The 13,481-nt window shown below is 40.4% G+C and overlaps 1 protein-coding gene across 5 annotated transcripts in view; it reads left to right on the top strand.

Annotated features, from left to right (window-relative positions):
• Zfand6 (zinc finger AN1-type containing 6) overlaps nt 1-13,481 on the top strand; it is a 54,340-nt gene that overhangs the window by 18,479 nt on the left and 22,380 nt on the right. For 3 of the 5 annotated variants that reach the window (XM_013350193.1, XM_026784327.1, XM_005357694.2), the window contains exons 2-3: nt 2,790-2,950; nt 13,216-13,370. The exons of 1 other annotated variant lie outside the window; for it this stretch is intronic. The gene's annotated coding sequence lies outside the window, so the exon portion shown is untranslated. The remainder of the gene's footprint in view (nt 1-2,789; nt 2,951-13,215; nt 13,371-13,481) is intronic. One more of the 5 variants, XM_005357696.3, reaches the window with a different exon arrangement.

Below are 13,481 nucleotides of genomic sequence, written 5' to 3'. Positions count from 1 at the left end.
TCGAACTCACAGAGATCCACCTGCCTCTGCTTCCCGAGTGCTGGGATTAAAGGCGTGCGCCTCCACCGCTCAAGTCCTGTTTTTGCAGAGCAATTAGTGTTTTCCTGATGCTCGAGAATTGACTTGTGTGCATTACAATGTGACCTTGTATTCTTTTAGCATATGGACCGCATATGTTCTTCCTAAGGACATTACTGTTACCAGATTAATATAATATGACATAAATATTGTCCAATTGTCTGCTATACACTGTATATTAAATTTTCACTAGTTTTCTTAATGATTGTTTGAGGTACTTTATTTTTTCATTTAGTCTTTTGAGACCTGGTCTCACTCTGAAACCCAGACTAGCTTCAAAATCATGACAGTCTTCCTGCATTAGTTCCTAGGTGCTAGGGGTTTAGGCATGGACCACCATATCCAGCTCCAGTAATGTCCATGAAATCTGATCTGGACCACTCACTGCCATTTCCTGCCACATCTCTTTTTTTCTTATTCATGTTATTAGGGACTTTTCTTCATTTTCTTTTATTTACAGACTTTGATGCTATTGAAGTGGGTGGCAAACTTTATTGTAGACTATCTGTCAAATCAGGCTCATTCGTGTGTCAGGAATGTCAGTCTGTGGTATGAGCTTCTTGGCGTTCCACATCAGGAGGCATGTGTTCCCCTATGTCTTCGTTAGGGATAAATTTTGATAATTTGATTAGTAGGAGATCCGCTCGGGTCCTCCTCGTCAGTTAATTTCCAGGTGTGCTAAGTCACCTGTGGACTGCACCTTGAGATTCAGTGTATAGCAACCTTCAGGTAGCCTTCAGCCACCAGCTTTAACCCTCTGCTTCTTTCCTCTCTGTTGACAGCATTTCAGTTGTGTTTCTTTTTCCCCCTTGAGGGTGTTCCCTCTAGTTTCCCATAATTGCTTCCTTCGAAGAGATGGCTTTCCTAAATTTATAGCCATCCTGCCATCTTTCTGATAAAGCTAATTTAGTAGTGTTGTATTTGACTATATGAGAGACAGTTCCAGACATAGCTTGCTATAAATAGAGTGGATCACTGTGGCCTTTTATCTAATCTCACCTGAGGCTGAAAAGCACTGAGTTGAGGAGAAAGATCCAGGCCTAGTTCCATAGTCTGTGAAGAGTGTGCATTGTACAAGAGACTTGTTGGAAGGAGGATAGTGCATGTCTGTAAAACTTCTGTGGAAGGTTTTCTAGGAAGTTACAAACTTTGTGAAATGTTTTTCTCAGATCATTTGTGTTTATATAAGTAGATTATAAAGAAGCATTTGCTTTGAATGAACTCATTTAGTTATCTTTATAAAATAGCATATGCAGTATTTTAGCATTAGTTACTGTAATTCTTGTAAAGTTGTTTCTTGTACTTTTAAAAGTCATGTTAAGTATTTATCCTGTATTCATGAAGTAGTAAAGCTTGTCCTAAACTTTACTATAGCTAATGAGAGCAGAATAGATGCATTGAAGCCATGTGCATATAGAAGGGAGATAGTTATCTGGATTTTCAAGGACAATTTTATTGAAATTTATTGAAATTTATTTGTCTTTTATTGCCAATAAGAAAGAAAAACATTGAGCCATCTAAACCTAAAATCTGTCCCTGTATGTAGCTGTCTGTCACAGCAATGTGTCCAGAATTTTAAATAGATTGGATAAATGTATGGGCAATAATACCATTAACAGTACTCTGCATCAGTTTTCTTTTTTTTTTTCTTTTTTTCTTTTTTTTCGAGACAGGGTTTCTCTGTAGCTTTGGAGCCTGTCCTGGAACTCCCTTTGTAGACCAGGTTGGCCTCGAACTCACAGAGATCCGCCTGCCTCTGCCTCCCAAGTGATCAGTTTTCTTACAATAATTTATTTATTATGGAGGGCGCAGGTGGAAGAGGGGTACATATGTGCCATGGCATGCACATGGAGGTCCAAGAACAACCTGAGTCAGCTTTTTTTCCATCAGAAGATTCTAGGAAACAAACTCAAGTCTTCAGGCTTGGCTGCAAGGGCCCTTACCGGCTGACTCATCTTATTAGTCCCTGCTTCAGAATTTCAAATAATACAGCATTTTTATCTAGGAGTATAATTGTTTTAATATAAATGGAATCTGCTAACTAAAGTCTTTATTTGTTTCTGCAGTGTAAAATGTCATGGCTATCTAAGTATACATTAATGAAATGGAGATAGAAGTTTATCATAACTGTAATTACTTCCTAATTTCTAAACATTTTGGTTTTGTGTTTTGCTTTCAAAGTTTAGTTTGAGTAGGATTACATAATTCTTGCAGAAATGTATTCTTATTTTCCAGAGAAGCCTTCTCTCATTTGTTTAACCTATAGCTGTGGTATATGTACTGTAGGGCCTGGGGACCTGTTCTGCAGGTTTTACAGCAATGTCAGAAGTGTAGCTAGCTCCTCCTGCTGTCAGAAAAGGACTAGGACCTCTGTCTCTGGAGCACTGAAGGCCTTTCATTCACCACTTGTAAAGATGTGGCAGTTATTCTAAATAAATTGCCAAGCTTTAGAAAAATTGAAGAATATCTAGTTTAACTTTGGGTTAAATGATTATAAAAAGTAACTCTTGCTCATCTAAGCCTATCTCCCTGTGTAGAATTGGTACATTATGGTTAATTAATATTTGTACATTTATTAGTCTCAACACCCCTTTTTTTGTGTCCATGAAATAATGAAAGCATTCCTCAAACTTTTAGATGATTAAAATGTAATGAAATGACATGATAAGTTTTAACTCTCTCAACTCTGTTTCATGTTAAATGTGTTACAGGAATGAGTCTGAAGTCTGCTGCAGTCAAACACTGGAGGCTTTAAAATGTTTTCTTGCATAAAACTCAAACTTTAAGTAGCTGCTTATGAGGATAGGGAAGGCAGGAAGCTAATGTCTGTTTCAAGACACAAGACAGCTGTTTGCTCATCAACCTCAACTGTGTGAGTAGAGACTTAAGCCTGTAATTTTATGTAAGTGGACATAGAAATTAACTTTTAAAAAACTCTAAAGAACATGAAGATACACTTAAGTCAGCATGCTAAGACTTTAAAGCCTCGTTTTTCTGTTGGGTAGGATTTGAGGGTGGAGTGGATAGTAGGTATTTAGTCATAAAATACTGTTCGCAGTAACACAATGCTGGTGACTACACATCTTTAAGTTATACTCTGCATGACTAATTTTCTTGTGGAGAGAGAGATTATGATCTTTTAGATTGCTATTTATTTTAGAGTTAATTCCAGCCAACCATAAATTTTTTTTAGGAATTTGATATTAGTATGGAAAATTGTCCCTGATAATTTAATAATGTAGAAAGAGCATTGCTTGAAAGTAAAGGAATGCTTATTTCATAAATGAAGTTTGAAATGTTTTAACATACTTTACTGTTAAAGTACTGGGCAGAATCAATTCATAGTGACGGTAAAAAAGGGATTCTCTTTTCCTAAAGTTATCACCTCAAGAATGCTCTCAGGAAGTCACCTTTCTCTGATTTGTTGGTGGTGGTGGTGGTGGTTTTCAGAATGAGACTCTAACTTGGATTCTCTTCTCTTTAGAAGACTGTGCGGTGTGTGTGAATGACCGGAAGCGTGAGATGGAGCAGGGTGGTTACAGTTAGCTGTGGTGAGGCATGGAGCAGTACAGGCTGTTTGCTTGGTGTATTTGCATTTAATATGAGTCACTTTCTCTTTGCTGTCACAAATGGACTATACTTCAAAGCAGGGAACAAGGAGATGCACACTGATTATAGATATTTTTTTGAAAGGTGAAGACTTCTGTCTGCCCGCTCTGGTCAGGCGATACACAGATGTGGAGTCTGAGGAGCTCAGGGCTGATGCTGTGATCCTTTGGTTAAGGATGACAGGCCTCACTTAACTGGTGCTCTGGGTTATTGAACGGGTATTTTTACTCTCTAACCAAATGTTTGGCACTGACTTGTGAAGCTAAGATCAGTTTGGCACTGGTCTTTAAACACACAGACACACACAGGAATCCAACACTTTCTTCTCTTTTTAGAGTCAGAAATAAAGAAAACTCGAAATGAAAGAAGTCTTTGGGACGAACTCACGGTCAGATTAGGCAGAAAGGAGACTATAGGAAAGGGATGCCTGATAACGAGAAGGCTGTGGGAGCCAAGTAACTAGGCAAATGGGTGGCAGGTTTAGTTCTGGTATCTGCCACTCTGAAGTGAATCTCTGCTCTGTAGTAGTCTTGTCAAGAATGTGCAGGCAGTGCAGTAGCCTAGCTGTCTACTTCAACAGCAGGTCTTTGTGGGGGATGTGCACGTTCTTCTTTGGCTGCCCGGCCCGATTACCTTACCAGGAAGGCTGTACACTTGTTGAGCCACTCTCTTACCCAGAGGTATACATTCTTTTGGCCTCTTTGGCTTCTGCATTTATTACACAGCATGATTAAAATGAACTTCTTGCCTACGGGAGAGCCAGTGGCCATGGTTAAGTGCCAACACTATAGAGTCAGTCTGTCCTGGTTTCACATCCTAGAAATTACTATTAATAGTCAGACGAGCCAGGTGGTGGTGGTGCACATCTTTAATCCCAGGACCTGGGAGGCAGAGCCAGATGAATCTCTGTGAGTTTGGGGCCAGCCTGGTCTACAGAGCAAGTGCCAGGACAGGTACCAAAGCTACGTAGAGAAACCCTGTCTTGAAAAACAAACAAATAAATAAATGTCAGCCAGATGGTTTTACCCCTTCTTTCCATGCTTCTATACAGTGCAGTGATAGCTTTCCATATCTGCTGTCCTGTCTCCTCTGCCTGGGTTATAGGTAGCTTGTTCGTAGGCATTTCCTCTGTTATCAGGAATTTGGCAAGACCTAAGCACTGTAGGTAATGCAGACTATCAGAATGTTAGTAGGAGCACATTGAGCAATGTGTAACTGCTAGATGATTGAGAAAGGGATATGTGGGGGAGGAAGGGATATGTGATGTTGTGTCCTACAGTATTTGGTTAGTGATATAATTTCGATTTTTCAGTTTTTGGTAATTCCTACCCCCACCCCCCCACCCCCACCCCCATATGCACACACAAAAGATTTGGACTTTAGGCAAGAGTTTTATGTCTCTGGTCATTTTTTTTTTTCTTTCAAGGGGGGTAGCAGGTTCACGAGCCCTGACTTTCCTGTTAGCCTATTAGCCACCTAAGTGCTGAGTTTATAGACTTGCACAACCAAGCCTGGCTCCAGTTTTTAATCTGGGGGTAAAGTTCGAAAAATGTAGGATGGATTGGTAAACTGTTAAATGAAAAACATCTCCATTGAGAAACTTAGGGTGGCTGTCTAATTGGTCTGATGGTGCTATTATGCTCTAAGCTGTTGATGACGGACCTTCCCTTTGCTTGACCTGTTGTTGTTATGGGTTGACTCTTAGGGACATAGAATAGTGCTACCAAATGCATTTTTAGCTATTTGAACTCCTTTGTTCAAATAAAATCTTTGGTTGAAATCAGACATTTGTAAAAGTACCAAAAAGGCACTTTTGAACTTGGAGCAGTTTTGTGGTGCATTCTGGCCCCCTCATGCTGCATACTTGGTGGAACAAAGCGTATTTTGACCACATAAACCTGATAGGTAATTACCTAAGTGATGAGGTTCACAGAAACTGCACATTGTTGTATTTTAAAAATTTTTATAATTCTGGCTCCTGATAGATTGGCTGTTATCTGAAGTTAGTTATGATATTATAGATGTGTAGTTGGGAAAATAATGCCTGAAAACAAGCCTAGAGTCCTGTGTTTTATTTAATAGGCATTGTTGATCATATCATTGTTTTCTATGTATAAGCAGTATGGAGTGCTCTCGTGTTATCTGGGCGAAGGTTAAAGTGTTTCTCCTGAGTAATTTCGATTCCCAGCAACCACATGGTGGCTCATAGCCATCTATAATGAGACCTGGCGCCCCCTTCTGGCATGCGGGGCACACATTGGAAGGAATGCTGTACACATAATAAATAAATAAATATTAAAAAAAAGAAAATACAAATAAAGGTAATATAGTCTTAGGGCTACTATTGCTATGATGAGACACCAAGACCATGAAAAAGTCTTCTAAAAGAAGGCATTGAATTGGGGCTTGAATACATTCAGTGGGGTAGTCCATTATCATGGCAGGAAGCATGGAAGCACACAAGCACACATGGTGCTGGAGAGTAGCTGAGAGTTCTACATCTGGATTGGCAGGCAGCGGGAAGAGAGACACACAGGGGGCCTGGCTTACACATTTGAAACCCTAAAGCCCACTCCCAGTTGACACACTTCTTTCACACGGGTCACACGTGCTGTCATAGTGCCAAACCACCGCATATATAAGTTTACATTTTTATTTAACTTTAATATTTTAAGAAAAAAATTATTGCTGGGCAGTGGTGATGCACACCTTTACTTGGGAGGCAGAGGCAGACAGATTTCAGTGAGTTTGAGGCCAGCCTCTTCTACAAAAGGAGTTCCAGGACAGCCAGGACTGTTACACAGAGAAACCCTGTCTCAAAATCCCATCTTCCAAAAAGAGAAAGTAAATTATCAATCCGCTTATACTCCCCCCCTTCCAACGCCTTCCATTCTACACAGCTGTTCCCTTCTAGTTCCATGTACCTCACCATCAGTAGCTTATTTTATTTCTCAAGTGTGTGTTGCTTGTCATTGTATGGGTATGTGCACAGGCTCACAGGTGCCCATAGAGACCAGAAGAGAGCATTGGAGTTACAGGCAGTAGTGAGCTGTCTGATGTGGCTGTTGGGAACCAAACTGAAGAACAGTACTTGAACCAGCCATCTCACCCATGTGTCTTTTATTTTTATAAACTCACCTCAGTCCGCTAGTACCACCAGTATGTGCAAGGGTTTAGGGCCATCTACTGGAGCAGGGCTAGCCTCTGCATCAATACACATTGAATCAATGAAGGAATGGATGAATGCTTTGTTTTATGATCTATAGAAATTGACAAAAGCAAGTTAGTTAAGGAGGGGTTTGTGTTGACTGACAGTTCAAGGGAACAGTTATGATGATAAATCTGTGGAGCAGTTGTCAGATTGTATCCATAGGCAGGAAGCAGAAAGCTTTAAGTGCTGGAGCTCTGTTTGCTTCTTTTCCTTTTTATGCAATCTGGGATCCATGCAATGGCTCCACCCACTTTCAGGGTAGGTTTTTCTTCCACTAAAATACCCTTGTAATAGATACTCTGAGAGGTATATGTGAGGTGATTCTAAATCCAGTCAAGTTGACAGTGAAGATTAGCAACCACAGATACCATCTGACTTGTCTTTTCCCTACTGTTTTCCTTTAACAGCCACTTTTACCTACTGTGATGTCATGCAGCATCCGTTTTTATCACTGAATTCTTTTCAAAGCAACATGAAATACATAAGAGAATGGCAGTATGTGGTGAGCAGTGCTCGTTAAGGCTCCGTCTAATTGTAAGATGAAATAATTCCCTGTAGAAAAAACAGGTATCACACCTACCTCCATGTGAGGAGTCTGGGTTCAGCATTAGTAGACAGTGTCATAATCAAAGCTGGCGTTAAAATTAAGTTAGTCTGTTCTTTTTACCGTTGCCCTGTATATGAAGTTGGCCTTGCTTATCTAATTGTTCTGCAGTGACTCGTAGTCAGGCGTCTTCTCGGGATATTTGTTAGCCTTACTTCAATTGACTGCATGTTTGCTGGAAAAAAAAAATCAGCCTCTGGAAATGCCAGGAATGTTGTTGTTTACCTGCTTGTTTTATGGTGCTGGGGACCAGATCTAGAGCCTGTGCATGCCAGCAGGAGCTCTGCCACTCTTCTCAGCCACTGTGCTCTTCTTTTTTGTCTTACCTCTGTGAAGTTAAAATGATTATATTCCTAAATTTTTTGGTTACTTGTTAGGACTTTGTGGTTTTTGTGGATGTTTTAATTTTGAAGGTAGATTGTCTTTTTAGGTGCATGAACATCAAACATTAATATCTGCCCTTGTTGATTGAACCCATACTTACCAATGACCTACCATAGAGCCACATTCTCATCTTTCTACATTGATCCTTGCAAGTAGAAGCTGTGGCATAAAATTTCCATTATAATGACCAGCAGAAGAGTAGGCAGCACCGGTCAGTATATCATTCTTGAATAAAGCTGTAACAAAAAAGAAAAAGTGGTTTGCTGTCAAGGAGTCTTGCTGTGTCTTTCCTAGTAACATTTCTAACCAAACAAGTTTTGAAAGTATTCTGGGTTTTTCTTGAGTGCCTGCTGGATACACTGTACCTGAGTCAGGAATTGGCAGACCCTGGTCCACTAACTAAATACTTCTCGGTTAACTTTTATTGTTAACACACTCATTAATTATCTTTTGTGTGTGACTTCTTTGTAATACCAAGGTAGAACTTGAGAGTTGCAGTAGAGACCATATGGCCCACAAAGCCTGATATTTATTGTTAGTGATTAGAGGAAAAGTTTGCCAACATCAGTCTAGTGTATTTTCAGATATAACTCTAGGGGAAAGTGGTTTGTATATTGAATTTGGTGTTTCCCTTTTCTGTCTCCATTCTTTCTGTCCTCACTGACAGGTTATTTGTGTATCCTTCATCTGTCAGTTGATCTGAAGGGCACCACTGCTGATGATAGGCATCTGTGCTGTAACAATCCCTCTGGGGTTGTAGGTGTCTGTCCCCCAGCAGGCCTGTTCTCTAAAAAGGGAGTCATGGAACTTAACTCTGTCCAAAGGTGACTTTTATCTGTGTCATATGGGCAGGAAACTATGAGGAAGGCTTTATTCCAATGTGCCATTATCCCAGAAATCTTATAAAGGAAGGGTTAAAGGGAAGTAAAGCAGAATCTGTACAAAGATTTAATAAAGTCAATAATTTTACTGTTTTATTAGGAACTCCTGTTTTGGGATGGAGAGATAGCTCAGTGGTTAAAATCTTGCTGCTCTTGCAAACTACTCAGATTCAGTTCCTACTAGTCCCATATGCTGGCTAATTTAGTCCCTGTTCTTCTGTGAAGAGACACCATGACCAATGCAACTCTTGTAAAAGAAAACATTTAAGTGGGTACCGCACAGTTTCTGAGGTTTAGTGCATTGTCATCTTGGTGGGCTGCATGGAAACATAGAGGCAAACATGGTACTAGAACAGTAGCTGATCAAAGGCCAAGAAAGAGGCAGAGACAGACAAACTGGGCCTGGCATGCGCTTTTAAGCCTCAAAGCCCACCCCCAATGACGCACTTCTTAGTCTTTCTAACCCTTTCAAATAGTGTCAGTTCCTGGTGATTAAGCATCCAAGTATGAGACTATGGGCCATACTCTGACTCAGACCACTACAGTGGCTCACAGCCATACTGAACTCTAAGTTACAGGAGATTCAACATCCTCTCCTGATCTTTACAAGCACCAGACATGCATGTGGTATAGTCTTATATAAATATATACCTTTATATGCATAAAATAAATAAGTCTTTAAAAAAGAACAATGCACTTTTTCCCTTTTATTTTTCAGACTGTGATGTAATTACATCATTTCTCCTTGTCCTTTCCTTCAAACCCTCCCACATTACTCCTCACCTTGCTTTTTCAAATTTATGGCCTCTTCATTGATAGTTGTTTTCTACACACACACACACACACACACACACACACACACTTATTCATTCCTAAATAAAGCCTGTTTGGTGTATATGGTATTTCTTGTATTTCTGGTTTCAGAGCTGGCCATGTGATATCCAGTAACCAACTGGTGTGCTCTCTTAGGGAAGCCTGTTTGCCCTACTCTCACCATTTCCTAGTTGCCTATAGTTCTTTGTGTAGGGTTGAGGCCTTCTGGCATGTCCATTGTTGTCATCCTATAGTTCTTTGTGTAGGGTTGAGGCCTTCTGGCATGTCCATTGTTGTCATCCTTATTCAGTTCGTATCTGGGGAGTCATGGAGACTTTATGGGTTTAGCTTTTGACATTACTAGGAATCACGACAAACTCTCTGGTTTTTTAATTTAGTGGTTTTCAACTTTCTAATCCTGAGACCCTCTAATACAGTTTCTCACGTTGCGGTGACTGCCAGCGATCCCTGTGGGAGTTCACCGCCGATAAAACTATTCTAGCTCTTTAGTCTTTCTGCTCTGTCTTCTACAATGTTCCTTGAGTTTTTAGGGGCAGGAAGGTTTTACAGGTGTACCCACTGGGACTTCACAATTCTGCATTTCGATTGGTTATGGTTTTCTGTAATGGTTTCCGTCAGAGAAACATGCCCAAACAGCTAGCCTTCTCTCTAGCCACTACAAGATTAACTTTTAAGAAGAGGTAAGACCTTTCCAGGGGTTCTGGATATAGTGAAGTTGGAAGAGTGGTTGCCCAGTATGCACGAAGCCCAGGGTTCCATCTCCAGCAACAGTTTTGGAGTAGTAGCACATGCCTGCAATTCTAGCACTTCGGAGGCGGATGGTAGCAAGATTAAATGTGAAGCTAAATTGTTGCATAGGCCTGCCTGGGCTAGGAGAGCCTTGAGAACATAAAATGAAGAATGTTTTAAAGAGAGCTGTTTTTTCATGTTAAGGGTTAGGGATCAAATGTTTACTCACTTCTGACACAGCTCAGTGCCACTGCTAAGGTGTCAGCTGTTTCATCCTCTCTTCTACTGCCGGCGCAGATGCCGACACAGAAAAAGACGCACGCTTTGTTTTATTGTTTGAGACAAGGCAGCCTGCCTGTGCTGGAACTTGCTGTCTGATCTTGCCTCGGCCTTCCCAGTACTGTTATACTATCTCTGTGCTACACTTGGTATTTTTTTTTTTTTTGAAATGGGGTTTTCTCTATGTTGTGTAGGCTGCCTTTGAATTTAAGTGGAAGTGATCCTATTGCTCCAGCTTTTCAGTACCAAGAAGTACAGGTACATAATACTACCTAGGGCTATAAGTTGTTATTATCATGAAAGTAGTTTTGATCTCCTAAACTCAGAAAAGGTCTCAGGGAAACCAGGTTGGCTTTGCACGCTTGGTTTAGAGGATAGACTGTAGCCAGTAGTGGCCAGAATGGTTAGGTTGAATCCTAAAGTATCTGCATCTATAATAAAGTCATTGTACAAAATTCCAAGAGGTTTAGAAAAAGATGTTACTGAAGAATTTAAGCAAGCCAGTCATTCACAAAGACTGTAGACTAAGTTGGCTGTGAGGAAAGAGAGAAAGCCACTCCTTGGCTCTGACTGCCTGGAAGTGGTAGTTGGATGGCTTAAAAACTTGAAGGTCAAAGAGGAGGAAATGAGAGGGCTTATAGGCATGGATCTTGTGTATTGCAGATCACATTTTATATTTGGGGTTTTGTGTGTGTATGTATGTGTGTTGTTTTGAAAAGCATATGAAAGTCTAAATGAGGCAGCCACTGGAGAGCTCTGAGTGGATTTTCCTGCCTTTTGTATATAGGGGGTATTGAGTGATTTTATGTATGTAAGTACTGACTTATTTGTTGAAGAAAAGTAGTAGAGTCAATATCAATTTTGAGAGCATGTTGCTGGAGGTCCAACTGATTACCACATAGGTCTGTCTTGATGATGTGGCAGCCAGCTTCCCCAAAGTGACAAGCATATGGACAGGCTGATAGTGTCTCACAGCAAGGAATGAATGGTCTTTTTAGTAGTGTCTTTGAGGTAGTTATGTATGCCTAAAGCATGAATCTCAGTCCTGCCTTATTTTACATTTTAAAAGGTGAGTCCATATAAATCACCAATAAGAGATAAAATAACAAAATCTAGAAGAAAAGTATGGAATATCTTCATGATCTTGAAATAGACAATAGCTTATTAAATAGCACCCAACAATACGAGGGCATTGTTAACTTAGCTCACTGTGATGAGATATCTGACAGGAAGAAGTTTCAGGAAGAAAAATCTGTTTTGGCTCACAGTTTCAGATGACTCAGTCCAGCATGGTAGGGAAGTCCATGTTATTAAAGAGGGTGTTAGAGGCCCCTTGTTTCACAGCAAACCAGGAAGCAAAGAGTGTAAGCCCAGGATGAGGGACTTCGTATCACCTTCAAAGGCTTGCCCCCAGAAATCTGTTCCGCAGGCCCAGCTTCCTAAAGGTTCCACAACATCCTAAAGCACTGCCACCAGCCAGGGAACACACATTCAAAGCATCAGCTTATAGAATTAAGCTGCATTAAAAATGGAAAAGGGCACATAGTAGGCAAAATTGGGGGCGGGGAATCATCCAACAGAAAAGACAGTGAAGACAGAAGAGGATGCCCAGTAGCCAGTCAGCATGCTGATGCCCTCTGCTGTGCTAGTGCTAGTGCCAGTGATGGTGAAGCAGTAAGGCATGGGGGCACAAGGACATTAAATAGAAGGAAAGTAGTAAAAAGCAAAGAAAAATAATTCTTTTGATTTTAGAGTCCAGAAATCAGAAATGAAAGTGCTGCTGAACATCTTAGAGCTTGCTGTGTCTCTCTCTTTTAAGGCTTACCTGGTTAATCAAGGATGAGATGGCCTCAGATTCTTACTCTATTTGGGAAATAGGGTTTCAGAGGTTAGGGTATGGGTATCTTTGGAGCCATCATTTAGCCCAGTGTAGGGAGAATAAAGGAATAGCCTGAGACTTATGCTTCTAGGAACATGTAAGCATTTGTATTTGCTTTGGGAAACTGGTGGTCTCTGCTGAAGTTGAATATCCACATACCATGATCCAATTTTTCTACTCTTAGGTATGTACTGAGCCAAAGTATGAATGCATGTTAACCAAAAGTTACATAATATTCCCAACAACTGTATTTGTAGAAGTCATAGATAAGAAAATTCCAAAACCCCCATCAACATGAGATAATCTTTTATGCCATGGAGCATACTATATAGGGATGAGAATAAACATTTACATAAAGAACATAGCTGAGTCCCACAATGTTAGATGTTATTGATTTCTTTACAAAAGTTTAAGAGATCCTACTGAGTATAGTACTCTGGCATGAACACACATACACTGACCACTTGCACCTTGCCCCATTTGTTGACTTTGAACTTGTAGAGGGCATGTGTCCCTGTCTAGCTGTTACAGACCCTTTTGGTGAGATTTATCGTTCAGGCCTGTGGAAACTTTCAGTAGCAGTAGCTAGGCAAGTGGGGTTTATAATATACTTCTTATGTTGATGTGGTTAGCATGTAGGAATGATGTGATGTATGTTTTCTAGGAAAATATTTTTAAAAATTTTACCCATATGTTAGGAGGACTCAATGGCCTTTTTGTCTTTCAGTGCAAGCAACAGCAGGAAAGAAAACTCGACATATAGGGATCTGGGGACTGCTATGCAGAGAGTTACCAAGCCTACAAGTACAGTAGGAACTTTAACCTAAGTCCCTGTTCTTTCATCAGAGTGAGCAGCTTTCTTCCCAAGAGTTTTCTGTCAAGGTGTGTTTTCTGTTTGCTTTGTGACCTTCCTATTTATCTCTGCATACAATGTACCCCCCCCCAACTGTGTGTGTGTGTGTGTGTGTGTGTGTGTGTGTGTGTGTGTGTGTG

Source organism: Microtus ochrogaster, chromosome 22, assembly GCF_000317375.1.
Source record: "Microtus ochrogaster isolate Prairie Vole_2 chromosome 22, MicOch1.0, whole genome shotgun sequence".
In the NCBI taxonomy this organism is placed as follows: Eukaryota; Metazoa; Chordata; class Mammalia; order Rodentia; family Cricetidae; genus Microtus; species Microtus ochrogaster.
This window is presented reverse-complemented; position numbering and strand designations above follow the sequence as displayed.